Genomic DNA, 20,389 nt, shown 5'->3' with positions numbered 1-20,389 from the left:
TGTTTCCTTGATATCCTCCGTGAATCACGCCCGTGATTTACGGAGTTAATCATGCTAAAGTTAATCACACTAACAGTTACATAGTTACAAAGAGCACAAATGGTCTGAGGTTGTATCTGTAAACTGATGAAACAGTTTGAATTTCTGCATTGGATATATTATATTCTTTCTGTTTAGGTGTTTTTGGAGGTTTATGATGATCCTTGGGATTCCTTGCGTTTTGATTGTTGTTTTTTTTTTCTGCTCAAAACCTTTGTCATCTCCACAAGTCACCGTCTTAATATCAGAACTGATCATTGGGGAAATGTGCTTTCTGAAGAATTCTCATAATTTGAAAACTGGGCTGATTTCTTTTAGTTTCCTCTGTTTTGTAACTACTAACTATGTGTACAACAGACAAGAAGTACTAGCCAATTACTTATTTTGCTTCAGCTTGCTTCAAGTTCCCATCGAGGTAGTTTCACATATTGAAAACCCCAGTGGTGTGCCGGCGAGTGCAATTGTATTACATGAATTGAATTTCCAGTTTTATGTTACATGCAGAGAGGCTTCAGCTTGCTTCAAGTTCCCATCGAGGTAGTTTCACATATTGAAATGGCTACATCGCCATTACTGTTTTCATATTCATCTCCAGGGATCATGTCATTTCACAAAACAACGACGTGCTATAGAGATTTCAGGAGCACTTATGTAGATGTCATCTGTAAACAATCTGGTTACTCCTACTCCATGTACCTACCACAGTCGAGGCTGTTACCCAGTGGTACGTTATCAAATTTTGAACAGGCTACAAAATTGTCACAGGAGAATACCATTGTGTGAAATGCATTGAGAATTGAAAATTCATCTCCTTTCAAAAGGGATGAAGTTTCAACTTGATGATATGATTGAAGCTCAACATTTTGATAGAGATATTCTCAGTGCTATTTTTGGAGTTGCACGCGGGATGGAGTATATCGAGAAGTACTCAAGGGGAAGCCAAATTCTCAAGGGTTATCTTATGGCTACACTCTTTTATGAACCATCAACAAGAACTAGACTTTCATTCGAGTCTGCCATGAAGCGGTTGGGAGGGGAAGTTTTGACGACTGAAAATGCAAGGGAGTTTTCTTCAGCAGCTAAAGGAGAGACTCTTGAGGGTATCCCTGTTCTATTACAGTATTACTTACCCGATTTTTAAAGAGATGGTTTTACTACAACTAGGTCATGAATCTAGTGGCGCTTCATTTTCAGATTCTGTAAGAACTGTTGAAGGCTGCTCGGATATAATTGTAATGCGTCACATTGAGAGTGGTGTAGCGAAAAAGAGCTGCAGCAAGTGCTGGCATTCCTATAATTAATGCGGGAGATGGTCCTAGACAACATCCAACACAGGTATGCTGAAAGTTGTTTATTGTTGCCATTGATTGAGAGAAAGTGAATTTTAAAGGCTCAAATTATGTAAAAAATCTGTATGTATAGCCAAGAAAAACTGGCTGTGTCATTCTTGTGTTTTATTTATGTTTATGTCCTTTATATGTATTGTAGAAATCAAGAGCCAAACTTGGCAACCCTTTAATTAGTTATAAGAGAGGTAAGTTAGAAAAGAAGAAACAATTAGGTGTTGATGTAAACCCTACTATCTATATGATTATAGATGCTGATTTGTATGCGTGTCCATGTCAATGACAAATTTGGCTTTGTATCTGAGGCATTCTACTAGATAGTTTGGTTTAGTTTTGGTATCCTTCATCCAGATTAATAAATTAAATTTGATTGTTTGCGCCTGCAGGCTCTTTTAGATATCTACACTATTGAAAGAGAGCTAGGAAAGCTGGATGGAATTAAAGTTGCGCTTGTTGGTGATCTTGCTAATGGAAGGACAGTGCGCTCATTGGCATGCTTGCTTGCTAAGTATAACAATGTGAAGATCTATTTTGTATCCCCTGATGTAGTTAAAATGAAGGTAAATATCCAGACAGGATATTTTGCATATCTTTCAGTTTTGCTGAATTTATCAAAATATGGCCATGGAAGGAAGTCTAGTATCGAACCCGTGATTTTGAGTCTAACTGATTTTTATATTCCATTGACAGAATGATATAAAAGATTATTTGACGTCAAAGAAAGTTGAGTGGGAAGAAAGTGCTGATTTGATGGAAGTTGCTTCCAAGTGTGATGTTCTTTATCAAACTCGCATCCAGCATGAACGGTTTGGAGAAAGAATCGACCTCTATGAAAAAGCTCGAGGCAAGTGCATTGTTGATCGTCATGTTTTAGATGTGATGCAGAAGCATGCTGTGATCATGCTGATAGGAGCACAAAGTGTGACGTTCTTAATGTATATATGTCATATTCTTATGCTTTGTTACTTCTTATTTAGTTGTTTTAGGTTCATATTTGTCATATGTATGTTCTAAGTAGAGCTATTTCGAATTTAGATAAATTGATGATGAGGACTCGACTAGGACTCTACTTTCCTATTTTCATTATTTCCTATTCCCTAATCGTCGATTTGTTTTCAGGAAAGACAAATCATATTTGGAAAGGAAGAACAGATGTCGAGATGCATTCCTAGTGAGACAAGGAAATCATATTCGAGTTGAAGAAGGAGAAGAGGAGGCCGGCCTAGCTACTCCTAGTTGGACCAAGAATGATGCCGTGCAGCCCTTATGTGGTCTCCCTATTGGACTTGGTTTCATACATCAAGTTGGATATGGAGTACATGAATCAAAATCCATAACAAAGAGGATTTCAGCTTCCCAATTGGTTTCTATCTCCTAAATGGGACGGCAAGAGGCTTCAATAAACTCCTATATATAGAGGCTCAGCCTCCCCATATATTGATCATCAACCTTGCACACAAGCACCAGCCATAGCACTGCCGAAACATTCTTCCTTCCTCCAAGAAATCCTAAAACCGAAATTCATCTTTTTCCACCCTTTGGATTCGAAGCAAGTAGCCTAGGATCTGCGTTTGCTTGGAATAAACCCTGTAGGATTATTTCAAAGTGTAACTCTATGATCTTCATGTTTTATTTCGGTTTTATGTGTTCTTGTTCTTGGATGATTTCTGTTTTTGTGTTGTTAAAATTCAATTCAATCTTGTTTATGAGATAGTTATTCTTTCGAATTGTGTATGAATTAAAGATTTCGATTTCTTTTCAATGATTTCTATTTTGATGCCGTGAGTTATTGTTTTGTGTTCTTGATCAAATTTCGATGTGTTCTTATATTGCATGTGTGATTAAGACAAGTAGTTGATGTTGCATATGTTAATCATTCAAAGTTAGTAACGATTATGATACAAGTAGTGGAGTAATTGTTCTTTGGTTTTTCCACTAATTTTTGATTCTAAGTTTGGCAGTGGATAGGTACTTAAGACATGTTGATTTCTCTATGTGATATGTAATTGCATGATGAATTGGTATGTTAGATTTCGTAGCAAGACAATGTTATAAAAATCAATGATATATTGCATATATAATTTAATAAGCTGAATTATAAATAATTATAAATCAGAAATGAAGAACACGAAAACAAATTCAACAAAAATACCGAACGATTTGTGATGGAAGAACTAGTCGAGACGTGTGTGATACCACACTGTCCTTAAGACGTTTACGCCTCCTCTACCGGTGCAAGGATGCTTGGCGCTTGTCTCCCAGGATATAACGACTAAACAATTCTAGAAAGTTGCACTACTAACTAGAACCCTCAACGAACTCGAAAGTTACCTCTATCTATCACCATAGAAGAACTAAGAACTTTGAGAGTGGGAGAGAAATGTGTTTTCGAATGGGATTATTTTACACTGAAAGGATGGTGGCTATTTATACTGTGAGGATTTGCAATCAGCAATAAATAAGATGGCGGTTATAGAAATCAAAAGATCATAACATATATGAGTTACATATGTTACAAACATTGATTTCAATTATGTTATAATTCTCCATAACACACAATAACTCAGTTGTTACAAAAGAAGAATTTGAACAGTCAAGAGAATTTGAAAAGTCAAAACCGAATTTTCGGAAATGCAAAAAGAATCTGCGTTCCGACCCTCAATTCGGTGTTGCATTCGTGTCCGCAGGTCGCACGAGCATACACGATTTTCCCTTGCGACCTAGGATTTGCACCCCCCCTGCGCGTGCGCGAGAGGGTATAAGGGGGCTTACACACTTTAAAATCCATACACAATGGATTCTATATAAAGGCTTTTCAACACTTCTCTTTTCCAATGTGGGACAATTACATTTCCCTCATTCTAAGTAGCCATCTTTGAGTGACAATTTCTTATTCACCCACAAACCAAATTACACAAACAAACATATGATCTTGTAGCCCTCATTATGGAGAACTCAAATCTATGTTCATCTTTGATTAATTATAAGTTTAACTTAATTTCATTAATCAATTAAAATTTGGTTTTAAATGGTTTTTCCAACCATTTTTCCAACAATTCCCCACATGAATGAAATTGGCCACCAAAGACTCGATAGAATTTGGTGATAGATTTCTACGGTTGAAACCTGCATAGGATAGGTAGGTTTGACCCTTTGAACCTTCCCTTATAAAAGTATGCTTACTTTACTAACTAAATAGTAGACGCGATGTCTTTGAACTATTCGTCATTTGTGTAAATGATAACATACTTTACACAGGAGTCTCCCTGGTACACTTCGGTTCTCATTTTTGTGCCCATTTTGGCCATGGAACACACGCCTGGTTCTGCAAGTAGTTTGATAAGAGTTATGCCCTCATTAACTCCCCTAGAAGCGGCCCCACTTCTCTCTTGCATAGGTGATCTCTTAATTAAGAGTAACCCGCATTACTCTGCTCGATTTCTCAACGCATAAGAATCATTAAAAGTTTTAACTTAACCTCATCCTTTACGGGTATCACTGGTTTTTATCATATGAATGGACTTGGGGAACTCCCCACAGTGATCCAAACTAATCTCTACAGTTTGGTTTTCCCTTTTGAACCTAGATCTTGGGATCTCCAGTCAGCTAGGTTGGGTATCCACTGTAGTGATTTTTAATTTCCAATGGGCTTTAGTCCCATTCCCTTCGATGATTTTTCAACTAACTCTCTGTTTAACCCTTTAGTTAAAGGATCAGCAATATTATCCTTAGACTTTATATAGTCTATAGAGATAACTCCAGTTGAGAGTAGTTGTCTAATGGTATTATGTCTTCGACGAATGTGTCTAGACTTACCATTATACATCTTACTCTGTGTCCTGCTAATTGCAGATTGACTATCACAATGTATACTAATCGCAGACACAAGTTTTGTCCATCTAGGAATGTCCTCTATGAACTGGCGTAGCCATTCTGCTTCCTCCCCACATTTGTCTAGTGCTACAAACTCAGACTCCATTGTGGATCTAATTATGACTGTTTGTTTTGAGGACTTCCAGGACACGGCTGCACCCCCTAGCGTAAATACATATCCGCTAGTAGACTTTGAGTCTTTCATGTCAGATATCCAGTTCGCATCAGTGAACCCTTCTATAACAGCTGGGTATGATGTGTAGTGCAACCCGTAGGTACGAGTATACCTTAGGTATTTGAGTACTCTTCCAATCGCTTGCCAATGCATAGCTCCAGGATTACTCGTGTACCTACTTAGCTTATGAACCGCATAAGCTAGATCTTGTACAACTTGTTAAGTACATTAGACTCCCAATTATTCTTGAATACAGTAATTGAGAAACACTTTTACCTTTATTCTTGGACAAATGTAGATTCAAATCTACAGGAGTTCTGACAATTCCAGAACCTTCCTTGTCAAATTTCCCAAGAATATTGTCCACATAGTGTGTTTGACTCAACACTAGCCCTTCTGATGTTCTCGTAATTTTGATTCCTAAAATGACATCAGCAAGTCCCAAGTCTTTCATGTCAAACTTAGAATTCAACATGTCTTTAGTAGACTTGATCATCTTATCGTTGCTCCCAACGATAAGCATATCATCCACATACAGACATAAAATGATATATCCATTTTCAGTGTCTTTGATATATACACACTTATCACCTTCATTTATTCTAAATCCACTGGTGATCATGGCATTATCAAATTTCTCATGCCATTGTTTTGGTGCTTGTTTTAAGCCATATAATGACTTAACCAATCTGCACACCTTCTTACTCTGAGAAGGAGCAGAAAAACCTTTTGGCTGTTCCATGTAGATTTCTTCTTCTACATCTCCATTTAGGAAAGCCGTCTTTACATCCATTTGGTGTACTTCAAGTTTGTGCAACGCTGCACTTGCAAGTACCATCCGTATGGATGTTATTCTCGTCACAGGAGAATAAGTGTCAAAATAAACCAAACCCTCATTTTGCCTATAGCCTTTAATAACAAGTCTAGCCTTGTACTTGTCTATTGACCCATCAACTTTTAATTTCGTTTTGAAAATCCACTTGGAAGTCAAAGGCTTACATCCAGGTGGCAAATCCACTAATTCCCAAGTGTGATTTTGCATGATGGAGTCAACCTCACTTTTGATTGCTTCTTTCCATAGAGGACCATCAATAGAGCTAACTGTCTCTTTGAAGGTATGGGGATCACCTTCAACCATATATGACAAGAAGTCAGGTCCATAGGACTTTGCGGTCCTTGCCCTTTTACTTCGTCTAGGTTCAACCTCAAACTCAGATTCGGACTTGGACTCAGATTCTTGATCCTGAGCATCATCAGTTTCGGCTCGGTTGTCTTCACGTGCCCGTTTAGAAGAATTAAATTCCTCTCTAGACTTCCGTGGAAATAAATTTTCAAAGAAATATGCATTTCTCGATTCCATTATCGTATCCTTATGAATTTCAGGAATATTCGAATCGTGGGCTAGGAATCGATAAGCCGAACTGTTATGTGCATATCCAATAAAGATGCAATCACTGTTTCAGGCCAATTCTTCACCTTTTAGGTTTAGGAATTTTCACTTTTGCCAAACATCCCCATACTTTTAAGTATTTGTAGGATGGTTTTCTCCCTTTCCATAACTCATATGGAGTTTTCTCTTCTTTCCTTTTGGGCACCTTATTTAAAAGGTAATTTGCCGTGAGAATCACGTCTCCCCACATGTTGGGTGGCATCCCAAAACTGAGTAGCATAACATTCATCATATCCTTTAGAGTATGATTTTTGTGTTTTGCTACACCATTTGATTGTGGTGAATATGGAGCAGTCCTTTGATGTATAATCTCATTCTGAGCACAAATCTCAGCAAATGGCGATTCATACTCACCCCCTCGGTCACTTCTTAGTGCCTTAATTTTCTTGTTGAGTTGATTCTCAACCTCATTTTTATTGAGAATGAATTTCTCTATGGCCTCACTTTTGCATTTTAGCAAATACACATAGCAATATTTCGTGCTATCATCTATGAAGGTAATAAAGTATTTATTATTCCCTCTAGATACCGTAGATTTTAAATCACACACATCTGTATGAATCAAATCAAGGGGTTCATTGTTTCTTTCAACACTTTGGAAGATGATCTAATCAGTTTTGTCTCTACACAAGTTCACACTTGTGCATGTTAATTGACATATATTATATTCTTCACTACCATAAATTAGGAAGACTCATATAGGTGTAATAACTAGTTTTTGACAATAAACAATCCACCACCCATGACTCTATGTCAATTTCAGACAAAACACATTTGTCAACACGGAGTTTTATACTCATAAAACCCTTAAGAACATACATCAATTTATTCGATAATTTCAGTTATGTTCTGTTCTACAGATCAATCCAAAAACTTGGCTTGGTCATACCATAGCTCTAAGTCATTTAGTCCCCAGTCATAATCACTGACTTTTTCCATGCTATCATCTGATATCACACAACAGAGGTTCATGTCTGCAACATCCTGAGTGACTGCCTCAATCAGGTTTGCCTCCTTCCTTTTATCCCTCTTTGGTTTGTGGCAGTCGACAGACTTGTGACCAGTCTTGTCACAGTTGTAGCACTTGCCTTCAAACCTTGGCTTCTTGGAGATGCCTCCTTTCAGCCCCAGTTTGGACCCATGATACTTGCCTTTCTTGTTTTTGGAACCTTGACCATGTTCCATCATGTTTGCCTTGGCAGAGACATCATTGATCCATCCTTTCTTTTCGGATCCTCGGTTGTCTTCCTCAATGCGAAGTCTAACCTCTAGATCCTCCATGGTCATTTCCTTTCGCTTGTGCTTCAAATAATTCTTGAAGTCTTTCCAAGCAGGTGGTAACTTTTCAATAGCACATGCCACTTGAAAACTTTCACCTAGTTGCATTTCTCCAGCGTGAATCTCATGCAGGATTAGCTGAATCTCAGAGAATTGACTCATTACAGTTTTGGAATCCACCATTTTATAATCAAGGAAGCGGCCCACGATAAACTTCTTGGCGCCGGCATCCTCGGTTTTATATTTTTTTTTTTCCAAGGATTCCCATAGCTTCTTTGCCGTTCCCATTCTAATGTACACATTGTACAATGAGTCGGCTAGACCATTCATGATATAATTCCTACATAAGTAGTCAGAATTATTCCATGCATTCACAATAGCAATCTTTGCTTGATCGCCATGGTCATCTTCCTTTAACTCAGGAGCATTCTCCGTCAAAAATCTTGCAAGATTCAGAGTGGTCAGATAAAACATTATCTTTTGTTGCCACCTCTTGAAATGCAAACCGTTGAACTTCTCAGGTTTTTCCCCATGGGATACTGAGACAGGTACAACGGGAGCAATAGGCACAGTTGGCACCAAAGGTCCCTTGCCATTTCCAGAATTTTCTCCGTTAGTCATTTTTTAGAAACTGAAACACACACACAAGGTGTAAGTTTACTTGAAAAAATTCAGATAAATATCGAATACAAATTATATAAGCAATATCAAAATAAACGTCTTAAGATTGTTATAAAAATCAATGATATATTGCATATATAATTTAATAAGCTGAATTATAAATAATTATAAATCAGAAATGAAGAACACGAAAAGAAATTCAACAAAAATACCGAACGATTTGTGATGGAAGAACTAGTTGAGACGTGTGTGATACCACACTGTCCTTAAGACGTTTACGCCTCCTCTACCGGTGCAAGGATGCATGGCGCTTGTCTCCCAGGATATAACGAGTAAACAATTCTAGAAAGTTGCACTACTAACTAGAACCCTCAACGAACTCGAAAGGTACCTCTATCTATCACCTTAGAAGAACTAAGAACTTTGAGAGTGGGAGAGAAATGTGTTTTCGAATGGGATTATTTTACAATGAAAGGATTGTGGCTATTTATACTGTGAGGATTTGTAATTAGCAATAAATAAAATGGCGGTTATAGAAATCAAAAGATCATAACATATATGAGTTACATATGTTACAAACATTGATTTCAATTCTGTTATAATTCTCCATAACACACAATAACTCAGTTGTTACAAAAGAAGAATTTGAACAGTCAAGAGAATTTGAAAAGTCAAAACCGAATTTTCGGAAATGCAAAAAGAATCCGCGTTCAGACCCTCAATTCGGTGTTGCATTCGTGTCCGCAGGTCGCACGGGCATACACGAGTTTCCCTTGTGACCTAGGATTTGCACCCCCCCATGCGCGTGCGCGAGAGGGTATAAGGGGGCTTACACACTTTAAAATCCATACACAATGGATTCTATATAAAGGCTTTTCAACACTTCTCTTTTCCAATGTGGGACAATTACATTTCCCTCATTCTAAGTAGCCATCTTTGAGTGACAATTTCTTATTCACCCACAAACCAAATTACACAAACAAACATATGATCTTGTAGCCCTCATTATGGAGAACTCAAATCTATGTTCATCTTTGATTAATTATAAGTTTAACTTAATTTCATTAATCAATTAAAATTTGGTTTTAAATGGTTTTTCCAACCATTTTTCCAACAGACAAGTAGTTAAGCTCGAATATATCCATGTATTAGGAACCAAGTAGGAACTTGATGCATGATCGAACTTAGTTTGGAATCTTGATACCTACGGCATGAACATGAATAAGAAGGGAATTCGATGGCTTTGTTCTTACATGATTTGTTTGGTAATTGTTTATATGTTGGTTGGTTGATCATATGTATATATTAGTTTAGATTTTATTTACTGTTTTTATAACTCAATCCGAATCTAAATCAAACTATTTATATCTCTATGAATTCGTGTTAATTGAAGTGATCCTAAGCCCTGTCTGGATCCCCGGTTTGTGAATGATACCCTCTTGGTTTATACTACTAATGATGTGTACATGGTTAAATATTGATGTCGAGTAATCGAGCACTCATCAAATGGCGCCGTTGCCGGGGATCCATAAGAGATGGATCCCTAACTTTTAATGTCGAATTCATTGTTCATATTGTACATTTGTATATTCTTATTTTGTTTCATTGTACATATAGTAATATATCTTAAGTTTTTGTTTTGATACTTGAGTGAATGATTGTTGTAGGTTGTAAATCGAAAGGAATAGGTAAAGTCCCTTTTGTTAAGATTAGCCTTAACCCTTCATGCTAGCTTTCGAGTTTGCATGAGGTCGAGGGCGGCTTTTATAACACTTGGAGATTTGTCTAACACACAAGGTTAAGTCCAGCTGAGTAAGGGGCACGCTCTCTTATTACTCTGGTGCATGTGAACAAAATTGGATCTCAGAGAACTACTGACTGACATACATCTCGGTGATGGAGTCGATAGAGAGTTTGCTCTCCGTAGTTCAACAAATGAGTCCTACCATGTTCACTATCTCTAATTGAGCTACAAGGCCTTCTGAAACAAAGACTTGATCTTGTGTCTAGGCATCCATACTTAGGCCGCACGTCCACCTTGGTTTACAACTTAGAATCAATCGATCGTTCAATCACTGAAATAGCAAAAAGAACTTGTGAATTGTATGAACTTTTGTAAACGTATAGAACTAACTCTTTGTAAACTTGACATCATAGTTGCCGTACCCTTCCCCATAAGTGTGCGTGTATATGATTAAGGGAAGGCACGATTTTTAGGTGTTCATTGTGTATTCTTCAATGCTAACTCTTTAACTTATACGAACTATGCATGTCCGAGATATCTAAGAAAACACAAGAGCTCAAGGATCGAATTCAAGCACTTCGAGATTTAAACAACTCTTTCACAAGTGGACCTTTAAATTTCGAAACATCTCCAAGCAATTCAATCTTAAACTCTTCACCTAGATCAGAAGAAGAGGAGGATCTTTCCTTTCCCTTCATCTTCAATTCAGAGATAGACACAATTGCGGACCGTGACATAATTCTTGTTGGTGCTCCAATGGCACTCAAGAATGCATTCATTCCCACCACCCCTGAATCACCTTCATGCATTGCTTTCACTCCACCTGATGAAGCTAACTTCTCCATTCCGGTTCAATTGCTTGGGCAGCTGCCTAAGTACTCTGGTTCTTCAATGGAAGATCGTAATGTTCACCTTAGGGAGTTCTTGGACATTTGCAAGCTCCAATCGATTCATCACCTTTCTCAAGAAGGCTTGAGGTTGCTTTTGTTTCCATTTACCCTTAAGGATGATGCTAAGCGTTGGTTGTACTCTTTGCCTGCAGGAATCATCACTGCATGGGACGAAATGACAAGGAGGTTCTTGAAGCAATTCTTCCCAGCTCAACTCACGAAAAGACTTAGGAGGGAGATTCAAAACTTCACTCAAAAAGATGGTGATTCACTCTATGAGGCATGGGAGGAATTTCAAGAACTACAAAGGAAGTGCCCTCACCATAGTATTTCCTTGGATGACTTGGTGCAATTCTTCTATGAAGGACTCGACACCACCAATAAGAGCATGGTGGACTCGGTATGTGGCTGCACATTTATGAACAAGAGCGGTCAAGAAGCTTACACCTTGATTGATGACTTGGCTGACAACAATTGCTAATTTAGTTCCAAGGAGAAGAGAGGAAGCAAGAGCCATGGGGTGTATAATGTTGATGCAAGAAATCAGATGGCTACTTTAGAAATGAAGCTTGACGTTCTAGTCAAGACATTCAATGGTTCGAGCATCAACAATCAAGCATGTGGCATTTATTCTTTTAAAGATCACACGACTGAAAATTGTCCAAATGGTGCAATGACTGAAGAAGGGTTGAACTTTATGGGGCAACAAAGGCCTAGGTACGATCCATACTCGAACACATACAACCCTGGACTTAGAGATCATCCAAATTTTCGTTGGAGCAACAATGCTCAACCGTCCAATGCTCAAGGTCAAGGACCTCGTCCTTCAGGTTTGTTTGTGAGGCCTCAGGTACCTCAAGGTTATGTTCCATTTAACTCTAATGTTCATGGTTCGAATAATGCATCTTCACCTAACTATGATGAACTTTTGAAGTCTCTTGCTCAAGGGCAACAAAATCTAAACTCTGCTAGTCAAGCTTTAGTTACAAGTCAACAAGCTCATTCTAAGGACATAACCGAGCTTAAGAAGCAGATGGGACAAGTGATCGACTTCATGGGCAAGATCCATGAAGGAGGGAATTTGCCGAGCCAAACTGAGTCTAATCCTAACATGAAGACCATAATTACAAGAAGTGGGAGGATCTTGGATGCTCCATTGCAACAAAAGAAGAAGGCCATGCCTTCTAAAGGACAAGAGGTCGAGAGTTTCAATGTCAAGGACTTAGAGAAGGACCCTGCCTCCTCTAAGGAAAATGATGACGTGCCTCTACCCCATGGAGATCATGCCGTGCATGACAAAGGTAATGATCCTAACTCTAGTGGTTTGGTTTCAACTAATGATCTTCCTTGTGTTCCCTTCCCTAGTAGATTTGCAAAGCAAAAGAAGGATGACTCTGATCAAGCCATGCTCGACATTTTCAAGAAGGTGGAAGTGAACATGCCTCTTATTGAATATATACAACAAAATCCTAGGTATGCTAAGTTTTTGAAAGAATTGTGCACCAACAAGAGGATGACTCGAGAGAAGGAGGTTGTCACAATGAGTGAGACGGTTTCTGCCGTGCTCCAAAGGAAGCTACCACCAAAGCTTAAGGATCCAGGGAGTTTTTATATCCCTTGTACAATCAGAAACATGACATTTGAAAAGATAATGCTAGACTTAGGTGCATCTATCAATGTAATGCCATACTATATCTATGAGGACCTAGGTCTAGGTGATTTGAAACGTGACAATGTTGTGATTAGATTGGCTGATTGTTCCAACAAAGTCCCTTTGGGATATGTTGAAGATGTTCTTGTGCAGGTTTCGAGCTTAATCTTCCATGCCGACTTCTATGTCATTGACATGGAGCCAACTGAGGCAGATGACAAGGAGGTCCCTATCTTGTTGGGCCGTCCCTTCATGAGGAATGCACGAACAAAAATTGATGTGTTTAGTGGATCACTTACCTTTGAGTTTGATGGTGAAGTGATTAGCTTCAACATCTTTGAAGCTATGAGGTATCCTCTTTCGGAGTTAAGTCATTGTTTTTCAGTTGACATTCTGGATTCCCTTACAGATAACTATCTAGATACCTTGACAAATGACGAGTTGGCACTCACCATTGCCCAAGGGGCCGGATTTACAAATGATGGCTTTAACATTTCTGAGTTAGAAGCTAATGATGCCGTGCCATCCTTCATTCTTGAGAACGTGACCTCTCTTGAGGTTGCACGTGAGGTAAGCTATGTTTCTCCTAGTCCAATTCTCTTAACTATTAACAAGAATCTTCCTTCTGTGGTGCAAGCTCCGAAGCTTGATCTTAAGGTTCTTCCAGACCACTTGAAGTATGCATTTTTGGGAGATGAGGATACATTGCCCGTGATCATTTCCTCTGCACTCAACAAGGAACAAGAGGAGAGATTGATTGAAGTGTTGAAGAGGCACAAGATGGCAATAGGATGGACCTTAGCCGACATCAAAGGAATTAGCTCTACCATGTGTGTGCACCGAATTGTGCTTGAAGATGGTGCCAAACCAACCAAGGAAGTTCAGAGACGCCTTCACCCACCAATGATGCAAGTTGTCAAGGATGAAATCACTAAGTTGCACGATTGTGGCGTGATCTACCCCATCTCAGATAGTAGGTGGATCTCTCCCATTCAAGTTGTGCCAAAGAAGTCAGGCATCACGGTGGTGAAGAACAAAGATAATGAGTTGGAGCCTCAAAGGACAGTGACCGGTCATCGAGTGTGTATCGACTATAGGAAGCTCAATGCTACAACAAGGAAGAACCACATGCCATTGCCATTCATTGATCAAATTCCTGAGAGGTTAGCTGGTCATTCCTTCTATTGTTTCCTTGATGGATATAGTGGATACAACCAAATAAGTGTTGCGGAAGAAGATCAAGAGAAGACTACATTCACATGCCCTTTTGGTACGTTTTTGTTTATCGTCGCATGCCTTTTGGTTTATGCAACGCTCCAGGTACGTTTCAACGTTGTATGTATCACATTTTCTCTGAGTATATTAGTTCTAAAATTGAAGTTTTCATGGATGATTTTTCTGTCTATGGTGAAGATTTCGAAACTTGCCTAGAGAATGTTGAATTAGTGCTTAAACGTTGTGAAGAAACTAACTTGGTTTTGAATTGGGAAAATGTCATTTCATGGTCACGCAAGGCATTGTCTTAGGCCATATTGTTTCATCTAGAGGAATTTAGGTTGATAAGTTTAAAATAGATCTTGTGCGTCACTTACCCCTCCCCACAAGTGTGAGGGATGTTCGATCGTTTCTTGGACATGCAGGTTTCTATCGTAGGTTTATCAAGGACTTTTCCAAGATTGCGAGACCAATGAGTTCATTGCTTCAAAAGGACGTTCCCTTTCACTTTGATGATGATTGCAAGCTTGCATTCGAGACTTTGAAGAAGCTCTTAACTTCAGCACCTATCATGGCACCGCCGGATTGGTCCTTGCCATTTGAGTTGATGTGTGATGCCTCCGACTATGCAGTTGGAGCCGTGCTAGGGCAGAGGAAGGACAAGCAGCCCTACGCCATCTACTACGCCACACGAACACTCAATGATGCTCAACAAAACTACACCACAACTGAAAAAGAACTTTTTGCCGTGATCTTTGCTCTAGATAAGTTTTGTTCTTACTTACTTCAATCCAAAGTTATTGTTTACACTGACCATGCAGCTTTGAAGTACTTAATGATGAAGAAGGATGCCAAACCAAGATTGATTCGATGGATTCTTCTACTTTAAGAGTTCGATCTTGAGATCAAGGACAAGAAGGGAAATGACAATGTTGTGGCGGATCATTTGAGTCGTTTGGTGAGAGATGCCGAGCCCTTAGCTATCCAAGAGAGCTTTCCGGATGAGCAACTCTTTCGAGTTAAGGTAAGTGAGCCATGGTATGCAGATATTGTGAATTATCTTGTTTCTAAGCAATTTCCGGATACTTTATCGCATGCTCAAAAGAATAGACTCAAGGCATTAGCTAAGTATTATGTTTGGGATGAACCATACTTGTGGAAACATTGTGTTGATCAAATCATTAGGAGGTGTGTCCCTGAATCTGAACATCATTCTATACTTACTTTTTGCCATTCTGAATCTTGTGGAGGACATTTTGGTTCACGTAGGACTGCTCTTAAGGTGTTAGAATGTGGTTTCTTTTGGCCTACGATTTTCAAAGATGCATATTATTTTTGCATGACTTGTGATAGATGCCAACGCATGGGAAACTTAGGATCTAGGGATCAAATGCCTATGACACCGATTATATATGTTGAAATATTTGATTGTTGGGGTATTGATTTCATGGGACCTTTTCCTAGCTCTACTGGTTTCTTGTACATACTCGTTTGTGTTGATTATGTTTCGAAATGGGTGGAAGCAAAAGTCACCCGGACTAATGATTCTCGAGTTGTTGCAGATTTCCTTCGTTCTAACATTTTCTCTAGGTTTGGTATGCAGAGAGTTATCATTAGTGATGGAGAATCTCACTTTTGCAACCGGACCATTGAGGCGTTGTTGAAGAAGTATGGAATCAAGCATAAGGTTGCTATGCCTTATCACCCCCAAACAAGTGAACAAGTGGAGCTATCTAATCGTGAGATCAAGAGAATTTTGGAGAAATCTGTTGGACCATCACGCAAGGATTGGTCTCAACGATTGGATGATGCTCTTTGGGCCTATAGGACGGCATACAAGACTCCTCTTGGCATGTCACCATTTCGATTAGTCTATGGCAAGGCGTGCCATCTTCCTGTGGACCTTGAACATCGTGCATGGTGGGCTGTGAAGAATTTTAACATGGACATTGATGAGGCCGGATTGCATAGGAAGTTGCAATTGCATGAGCTTGAAGAGATTAGAAATGAGGCCTATGATTCAGCAATGGTTTACAAGGAGAAGACTAAGACATTCCATGACCGCATGATTAGGAAGAAAAACTTTGTCGTTGCGCAGAAAGTTCTTTTGTTTAATTCTCGACTTAAGTTGTTTCCTGGTAAATTACGTTCTAGATGGATAGGTCCTTTCATTATTACTAAGGTTTTTCCTTCTGGTGTTATCATGATCAAGAGTATGGTGGAAGGCACCGAATTTCAGGTCAATGGACATTGCTTGAAGCCTTATTTGGAGAATATGGAGAATCATGTGATTGAGGAGACGTCTCTCCTTGATCCTACGGCAAGCAAGTGGTGCTTTGGAGATAGTCTAGGCTACAGACTCTAAACTTAAGCCAATGAAGGAGCCATCAACGAGTGTTTGCATTTTCTATCCATTGTCTCTTTTAAATTCTCGTTGCTTATCATATTGTACATTGAGGGCAATGTAAGTTTTAAGTGTGGGGTGGGGTATACATCATTCGTTGTATTCTATTGTTTGATGTTTATGTGTTTCGATTTTGTTGTTTTGATTTTTGATTTTTAGTGTTATTTTTGGTATTATTTTTTGATTTTTAAGTTGTTTTGTTTTTGTTTTGAGTCCTAGGTATGCTTTTGACTGTCTAGGATGAGTTGATCTTTGAATTTATGGTTGATAGATGATCATGATATTGAATTGAACTTCATTGTTATTTGATGGTTAATCGATGTGTAGATTTTGTACGAACATGTAGTAGATGAGGATTTTGAAACTTAGGTACAAAATGAGCATGTTCTTTACTTGTTTGATTCATGGAACCTATGTGAGATTCGAGCCATATACTTGTGCCTTTCTTTGGAGAGTTTTATTCTATCGTTTCTTGGCTTTATAACCTCATTACATCTATTTTGATCAATTCATATGCCATAGAATTGCAATGAACTAAAGAATGCTAGAACTTACTTTGTGAAACTTTCGAAGCTTTATGTCATAATATACTCTGACTTTGAAAAGGATTGTTGGATTTTTTTAGGATTTCCACCACTTAAGCCAAAAAGCCGTATTCCCTATTTGAGCCCTGTTTGGGACACCTTAGTGTTAACCCCTTTGAGCCTACGTTAAGCCTTTTCTTTCATTACCAACATGTTATATCCTTGCTTAGTATAGTTATATCTCTATCTTGTCTTTGAGGCTTGGCAGAGCCGATTTTGGATATAATATGGAGTGATGATTTGATTCAACTGTGGGGTTATACTATTATATGTATGTTATGCCATGAAAAGAGTATGAAAAGAGAAAAATGAATGATGCCGTGTGAAAAGAAGAAGAGAAAAAGTATATATGCGCACGGCAAGAAAAGAAAAAAATGAATGAAGAATGAAAAGATCTCGGCATACATCTTGTTTATGTGAACTTGGAGTTGTGACGTATTTGTTAAAGGCTCAATGATATTATATTTTAGCCTTTGTTCGTTTTCACAATGTTTAAAGTGAAAAATGGGTCCAACATGATGATATTTGGCCCTTGTTTTATGGAGTATAGCGACATAAGGTGGATGGTTTGCTATGCTAAGTCTTGAGGATGACCTTGGTGATTCCTTTACCCTGAAAAATATATCCATGCCGAGCCTAACCTATCCCTTTTCTAAAGATTCACATGATTCTTAAAATGAGTAGCTCTTGATCTGTGGAGTTTGTTTCATGAGTAAGCATATGGTTTGGGTTCATTTGTGCATATGATTGGTATCTTTCATGAGGTTTTCGATTTCACTATGTTTATAACTCTTGTGCGTGAAAAGCTTTTAAGCATATGCCATGTTCTTGAGAGAAAATATTTGGAGTGCATATCCTTTGTGAGTTGAATTTGAACTTGTTTTGGACATGTCGAGCTTAATTTCACCTTTGTTTCTGCCATGTCTTACTTGTTGAACGAAATCTCATGTTTATTAACCATTGAATTCATCTTATCTTTTTCAATTGAATGTTATTCTTGATTCTATGAGTTTGAAGATCTCTGAGACAAAATGTTGAAGGCATTAGTATGTGTGTCGTTAGTTTTGTTGCTTTGATTTTGTTTTATGTTTTGATTTCCCTTTTTAGTGTTTGCTAAGGGACTAGCAAAGTCTAAGTGTGAGGTTGTTAATAGGAGCACAAAGTGTGACGTTCTTAATGTATATATGCCATATTCTTATGCTTTGTTACTTCTTATTTAGTTGTTTTAGGTTCATATTTTTCATGTGTATGTTCTAAGTAGAGCTATTTCGAATTTAGATGAATTGATGATGAAATTGTGCTAAGTGTTAGAACTCCTTATTGAGTTAGGATTCCTTACTCGACTAGGACTCTACTTTCCTATTTTCATTCTTTCTTATTCCCTAATCGTCGATTTCTTTTCAGGAAAGACAAATCATATTTGGAAAGGAAGAAGGGATGTCGAGATGCATTCCTAGTGAGACAAGGAAATCATATTCGAGTTGAAGAAGGAGAAGAAGAGGCCGGCCTAGCTACTCCTAGTTGGACCAAGAATGATGCCGTGCAGCCCTTATGTGGTCTCCCTATTGGACTTGGTTTCCTACATCAAGTTGGATATGGAGTACATGAATCAAAATCCATTACAAAGAGGATTTCAGCTTCCCAATTGGTTTCTATCTCCTAAATGGGACGGCAAGAGGCTTCAATAAACTCCTATATATAGAGGCTCGGCCTCCCCATATATTGATCATCAACCTTGCACACAAGCACCAGCCATAGCTCTGCCGAAACATTCTTCCTTCCTCCAAGAAATCCTAAAACCGAAATTCATCCTTTTCCACCCTTTGGATTCGAAGCAAGTAGCCTAGGATCTGCGTTTGCTTGGAATAAACCCCGTAGGATTATTTCAAAGTGTAACTCTATGATCTTCATGTTTTATTTCGGTTTTATGTGTTCTTGTTCTTGGATGATTTCTGTTTTTGTGTTGTTAAAGTTCAATTCAATCTTGTCTATGAGATAGTTGTTCTTTCGAATTGTGTATGAATTAAAGATTTCGATTTCTTTTCAATGATTTCTGTTTTGATGTCGTGAGTTATTGTTTTTTGTTCTTGATCAAATTTCGATGTGTTCTTATATTGCACGTGTGATTAAGACAAGTAGTTGATGTTGCATATGTTAATCATTCAAAGTTAGTAACGATTATGATACAAGTAGTGGAGTAATTGTTCTTTGGTTTTTCCACCGATTTTTGATTCTAAGTTTGGCAGTGGATAGGTACTTAAGACATGTTGATTTCTCTATGTGATATGTAATTGCATGATGAATTGGTATGTTAGATTTCGTAGCAAGACAAGTAGTTAAGCTTGAATGTATCCATGTATTAGGAACCAAGTAGGAACTTGATGCATGATCGAACTTAGTTTGGAATCTTGATACCTACGGCATGAACATGAATGAGAAGGGAATTCGATGGCTTTGTTCTTACATGATTTGTTTGGTAATTGTTTATGTGTTGGTTGGTTGATCACATGTATATATTAGTTTAGGTTTTATTTACTGTTTTTATAACTCAATCCGAATCTAAATCAAACCATTTATATCTCTATGAATTCGTGTTAATTGAAGTGATCCTAAGCCCTGGCTGGATCCCCGGTTTGTGAACGATACCCTCTTGCTTTATACTACTAATGATGTGTACAAGGTTAAATATTGATGTCGAGTAATCGAGCACTCATCACATGCACCCTTTGCCTAGACTCGATGAGGTAATCAATTATAATCTTTTTTTGACCCATTTAACAGGCGCTTCCTATTCCAAAAAAAAAAAGAGACTAATGCTTATTCATCTATCAATTTGTTAATTTTATCATCCTCTATGTCATTCAGATTACTTTGGATATTCATGAGGATCCGAGAGCAGCCTACTTCAGACAAGCAAAGAACGGCCTATACATTAGGATGGCCCTATTGCAACTCTTGCTAGTAGGGTGGTAATGGAGGCTTCTTTTAAGTTTTGTTTTCAGTCTGATCTATTAAACTTAATTTCCTTGGTCATTTGGTCGAGCTTGTTTGCAGAATCTAAACTTGTTATTGGTAGGATGGTAGAGGGAAGATGTAGTTTGGAAAGTTCTGGCTCTTTC

The 20,389-nt window shown here is 38.2% G+C and overlaps 1 non-coding gene and 1 pseudogene across 1 annotated transcript; one reads left to right on the top strand and one right to left on the bottom strand.

Moving 5' to 3' along the window:
- The first annotated feature begins 594 nt into the window (after positions 1-594).
- Positions 595-20,243, top strand: LOC126792813 (aspartate carbamoyltransferase, chloroplastic-like; annotated as a pseudogene).
- LOC126793009 (small nucleolar RNA R71) lies at positions 11,640-11,746 on the bottom strand. Its single transcript, XR_007671996.1, has one exon. It is a non-coding gene; the product is annotated as a small nucleolar RNA R71 (small nucleolar RNA).
- Positions 20,244-20,389: the final 146 nt, after the last annotated feature.

Source organism: Argentina anserina, chromosome 4 (genome assembly GCF_933775445.1).
Source record: "Argentina anserina chromosome 4, drPotAnse1.1, whole genome shotgun sequence".
In the NCBI taxonomy this organism is placed as follows: domain Eukaryota; kingdom Viridiplantae; phylum Streptophyta; class Magnoliopsida; order Rosales; family Rosaceae; genus Argentina; species Argentina anserina.
The sequence above is the reverse complement of the archived record's forward strand: the minus strand, read 5'-3'. Positions and strand labels throughout refer to the sequence as shown.